The sequence below is a fragment of the Bombina bombina genome, chromosome 3, assembly GCF_027579735.1.
Source record: "Bombina bombina isolate aBomBom1 chromosome 3, aBomBom1.pri, whole genome shotgun sequence".
In the NCBI taxonomy this organism is placed as follows: domain Eukaryota; kingdom Metazoa; phylum Chordata; class Amphibia; order Anura; family Bombinatoridae; genus Bombina; species Bombina bombina.
In genome coordinates, this window is record NC_069501.1 from 248913531 (window position 1) to 248918665 (window position 5135).

The 5135-nt window shown below is 44.0% G+C and overlaps 1 non-coding gene across 1 annotated transcript; it reads left to right on the plus strand.

The window, feature by feature from the left end:
- Positions 1–3747: 3747 nt before the first annotated feature.
- LOC128655141 (U5 spliceosomal RNA) lies at positions 3748–3859 on the plus strand. Its single transcript, XR_008401689.1, has one exon. It is a non-coding gene; the product is annotated as a U5 spliceosomal RNA (small nuclear RNA).
- The last annotated feature ends 1276 nt before the right edge of the window (positions 3860–5135 follow it).

Sequence of the window (5135 nt, forward strand, 5' to 3'; positions counted from 1 at the left end):
AACCTACCATTACAAAAATAACAAACGAAATTATCCAAAATAATAAAATTATTCCTATTCTAATACCCTTATAAAAAAAACACCCCAAAATAAAAAACCCTAATCTATAGTAAACTACCAAGAGCCCTTAAAAGGGCCTTTTGTCTGGCATTGCCCTAAAGAAATCAGCTCTTTTTCTACAAAAGAAAGCACCCCCTAACAGTATACAAACCCCACCCCCCAAACCTACAAAATAAAAATAAAGTAAAACCTAATCTACCCATTGCCCTGAAAAGGGCATTTGTATGGGCATTGCCCTTTAAAGGGCATTCAGCTCTTTTGCTGCCCTCTAAAAATAAAAAAATTGCTTTTCTAAAAAGAAAAACACACCAAAACGAAAAAAAAAAAAAAATATTACACAAAATAACAAACAAATTATCCAAAATAATAACAATTATTCCTATTCTAATACCCATTTTAAAAATAAACACCCCAAAATAAAAGAAACCTAATCTATAATAAACTACCAATAGCCCTTAAAAGGGCCTTTTGTAGGGCATTGCCCGAAAGAAATCAGCTCTTTTTTGAAACAAAAATACAAAGACCCACTAACATTACAAACCCACACCCCCCAAACCCACAAAATAAAAAAAGAAAACTATCTAAAAAAACCTTATCTACCCAATGCCCTGAAAAGTGCATTTGTAAGGGCATTTAGCTCTTTGTCTTGCCCTTAAAAGGGCATTTAGCTCTTATAAGAAATGCCCAACTCCTAATCTAAAAAAAAAAAAACCCCAAAAAACCTTAAAAAAAACCTAACACTAACCCCTCTTTAGGTACTCACAGTTGCTGAAGTCCCGCTTGAAGAAGCTTCATCCCGGCCGCTCCATCTTAATCCAGGGAGCTCCATCTTCATCCCGGCGGCACCTTCTATCTTCATTCTGGCGGAGCGGGTCAATCTTGAAGACATCTGGCGTGGAGCATCCTCTTCATATCGTCGCCGCCGTATACTGAATCTTCAATGCAAGGGAGCCTTTTCAATATGCCGGATGTCTTCAGGATGGACCTGCTCCTCGCCGCCAGGATGAAGCTAGTAGATGCCGCCGGGTTGAAGATAGTAGATGCTGCCGGGATGAAGATAGTAGACGCCGCTGGGATGAAGATAGAAGATGCCGCCTGGATGAAGATAGAAGACGCTCCCTGGATGGATGAAGACCTCGCCACCTGGATGTCCGGACTTCAGAAACTGTAAGTGGATCTTCGGGGGTTAGTGTTAGGATTTTTTAAACTTTTTTTGGGTGTTTTTTTTTTTTAGTTTAGGGTTTGGGCTTTTCTTAAAATAGCTAAATGCCCTTTCAGGGCAATGCAAAATAGCTGAATGCCCTTTTAAGGGCAATGCCCATACAAATGCCCTTTTCAGGGCAATGGGTAGCTTAGGTATTTGTTAGAGTTAGGTATTTTTATTTTGGGGGGTTGGTTGGGTGGTGGGTTTTACTGTTGGGGGGTCTTTGTATTTTTTTTACAGGTAAAAGAGCTTTTTTAACTTAGGACAATGCCCTACATTTTTATAGGGCTATTAGATTGTGTAATTCTTTTTTTTATTATAATTTAGTTTGTTATTTTTCGTAATTTAGTGTTTGTTATTCTTTGTAATTTAGTATTTTTAATTTTTTGTAATTAGATACTTTGTAATTTTTATAGTAGTGTTAGGATTTTTTTAATGTGTATTTTAGTTTTCTTCATAAACGGGGAGAGTCCACCACTGCATTCATTACTTTTGGGAATTCAGAACCTGGCCACCAGGAGGAGGCAAAGACACCCCAGCCAAAAACTTAAATACCTCCCCCACTTCCCTCATCCCCCAGTCATTCTTTGCCTTTTGTCACAGGAGGTTGGCAGAGAAGTGTCGGAAGATTTAAGATAGTCTCTTATGGAGGGTAGTACTCTTTGAAATTGGACTGGGGTTTTAAGTAATCCTGTCAGCCTTTCAGTGAGAGCATGGATGAATGTTAGAGTCCGGAGATGCATGGAGAGTCTTTCTGCAAAATCATCCCGACTCATGTTAACAGCTCCTTAGCAATCAGCATTGACGAGTTTTGCTGCCTGCTTTCTTCACTCAAGTCCATGTCAGAAGCGAAGCTACTATCTGTCTCACTTGAAGGGCCGTGTTCCTGTTCCACGGTGTAGATTCGGGTAAGATCATTTCATTTTACTTTGATGATGTGAATGTAATGTAAAGGAAGAAGTCATGGTCTCAGTGGGACTCCTTTATCTTTATGGAATCATGGTTTAATATCTCCTGAGGGGATTTTTTAACAGGGGGGACTTTAATCATGTTTGTTATGTGATTCTGTCTGCTAATGTGTAATGAAATTGGGCTCGTGGCTATATCAGAACATAAAGGCCATTTTGTCAGGCTGCGTGGCCCTGGTGGCCTTGGCGTGCTTTTTCTCTGGCCTGTGTACAGTGTACCTTGTGACTAGGCGTGGTCACGTTCTGTTCTCCATTTCCGAATTCCTGACCTTGTGGTGACTGAGAGAATCTGCTCGCTAGTTGTCTGGGTCACAGGAGGTGGTGAGTGCCCCAGCCATTGGGGGTGTAAGGTGCCGTTTTTATATTTTCCTCTAATTATCTATCACCTAGTTATGGAGGATTCTGATTTTTTGGAGACGGCTGTCTGATTCAGATTCTACTTCTTGCGAAGAGTATGAAATGGCCCGGGTAATCCATGCCCATCAGTTATGTTCCAAATGCCACTTTAGAGTGCTCTCTCTCCACTGAGCCATCCACCCCTGGGGATCCCATAGCCCGCACGGCACGTCCCCTAGAACCTTCCTTGGCTATGCAAGCAGGTGTCCCTAATGCCATTACCCCTTCTCCGGAAGGCGCCTTGTTTCCTCCAGAGGTTACAGCATGGTTCCACATGGCCATATCTATGGCGTTGGCGCATTTACATCTCCCAGAGAGGGAGGTGTTGCTGAGATACTGTCCGTGTTCTGCTAACCAGGGCTCATCAGGCGTGGGATCGTCTGGGTCAAGCCAGCCATCTGGGGAAGCGGTTTCCTCTGAAGCTTCAGGGGTCCAACCCTCGGTGGCGGGGTCGTCACTTTCCCCAACGGAGGTAAGTTTTGCTTTTCGCTATAGACTAGCATGCCTTCGTGTCCTTCTGCGGCATGTTTTGGTGGTACTGGAGGATCCCAGTCCTAATAGGTTGGGGGATCTGTGGTCTTCTGTTCCAGACGGCAAGCTGGGTAAAATGTGTGGGGATGCAGTTAATCTCCTTTTCGTCTCCAATTTCCTTTTTTTGGGTATCTTATTCTAGTTCTGAGCTTTGAAGGAATGGGGTCTCTGATTGGCTAGTCCTGTTAGTGTACCCATTCTTCTTGGCCGTTAACCTGCGGGTGCTGCCTTTTTTTTCTTTGATCCGGGTAGGTGTGTTTTATTTCTTTAAGAAGCTCATGTCTGTTATAATTTTTCCGTTGGGAAACATTTCTTCTCTGGAATTTGATACTGGCGATTTTGTGGTTGCTTGGGCACTTCTGCGGAAGTTGCATGCTAAGGTTTTGGTACATTAAGTCCTTAGTTTTGTCGATCCTATGGGATCTTGATTTTTTTGTGGCCCGGGTCAGTTTTGAATGCCCTATGTAACAGGATGGTCCTGGTCGGGCGCTAAACTCTGTTCCTTACAGCTTATATCATCCACGTGGTGCCAGTGTATCTGGCTGCCTGGTTGGATGGTGAGTTTCTTACTCAGATGAGGAGTTAGTTTCTCTTTGGGTCCTCTTCAGATCGAATTATGCTTTTGATTTTTGCTAGAGTTTTCGTGAAGTGGAACTTCCTTGAGCTTCAGTAAATCTTTGAGGCTCTGCCCAAGCAGGGCTACAACATGGAGAGAGGAGACCTTTCGTTCCCAGATGACAGGCTGGTCCTCATCTCTTCTTTTAAGAGGGGGCATCAGGGTGACTAGGTGTTCCTTACACGAGTACCTTTTCCTGATGGGTTACAAATAGCCTTGCCTAAATCGTGATTTGCAGGCAACCGAAGGATTGCACTCAGTACTCGCTATCCTATCCTATTTGTTGGTGAGGGTGCAGAGCGGGTCCTGCTAAGGATTGCTCTGGGTAATGTTTCCTTGATGACAGTATCTCTTCCTTCGGGTTGAGGCTGATTGGGCCTTTGGTCAGCTGTTTAAGGAAGTAGTGCCTTTGGGTTTTTCTACTTCTGGGATTCCATCCGCTCCCATATTTTTGGAGTTGCAGATTAGGGTGTTTTGCCTTTCTCCTGTGTTGCCTCTACTTATAAGTTTTTTGGGTTTTTACCCGTCTGGGGTTAGAATGTTAGTTCATTCGTTATTCCTCGAACTGTAGGGGCTTCCAGGAGAAGGATCCTGAGAGGATCTTGGAGACTATGGTTCTCTTCTCAATCCAGAATATCTAGGGTTGAGCTCTGTTTTATGGACATCCCCTTAGTTTTTGGACTTAGTGGTTGTTGTCCCTAGTGCCTTAGGGTCAACCAGAGTGGCTGTGTGACTTCAGCATGCCTAGCACTCTTTTTTAATTTGGGAGTTGTATCCTGTTGTGGGTGTCTTAAGCACTCTTTGATTGGGACTCTTACAGGAGAGTTCAGTGTCCTTGGATATAACTGTGATGCATCGCCTGGGGTGCGAAGTCCGCTCTGGAGGGGGTAACCTGGTGGTTCCTCAAGGGGTATTTCCATTGTAAGCTGGCTCCGTGTTCTGGGTGTCTGGGTTTATTTGTCCTGGTCCTTGTCTTTGACTGTATTTTCTGGAGTTCTGTGCCAGATCCCTTTGGGTTGGTTCAGGACGGCCCTGTTCCCGGTTCCAGGACATCTTCGGTTCCTACTGGCGAATATTTTTCTCTTCTTAGAGAATTTGTCTTCCACTGTGCCGGCTGTAGTGGCCAGATGGTTTTGTCTTTCAGTTCTTGACCTGTTGAGTCTGTCTACAGCTTTATGCGCCATGCCTGTGTGCGGGTGTGCTGTGCTGGTGCACAGGGGCGCTGTGCCGGTTTCGTTTTCCCTCCTTTGGGGTGGATTTGGATGGTGTTCCACCATGGCTTAGTGGCAGTCTATGCTTCTTTGAAACCTGAAGGTCAAGAGTTCAAATACAGCTGTGGCTATGTACTTTCATTATGCTT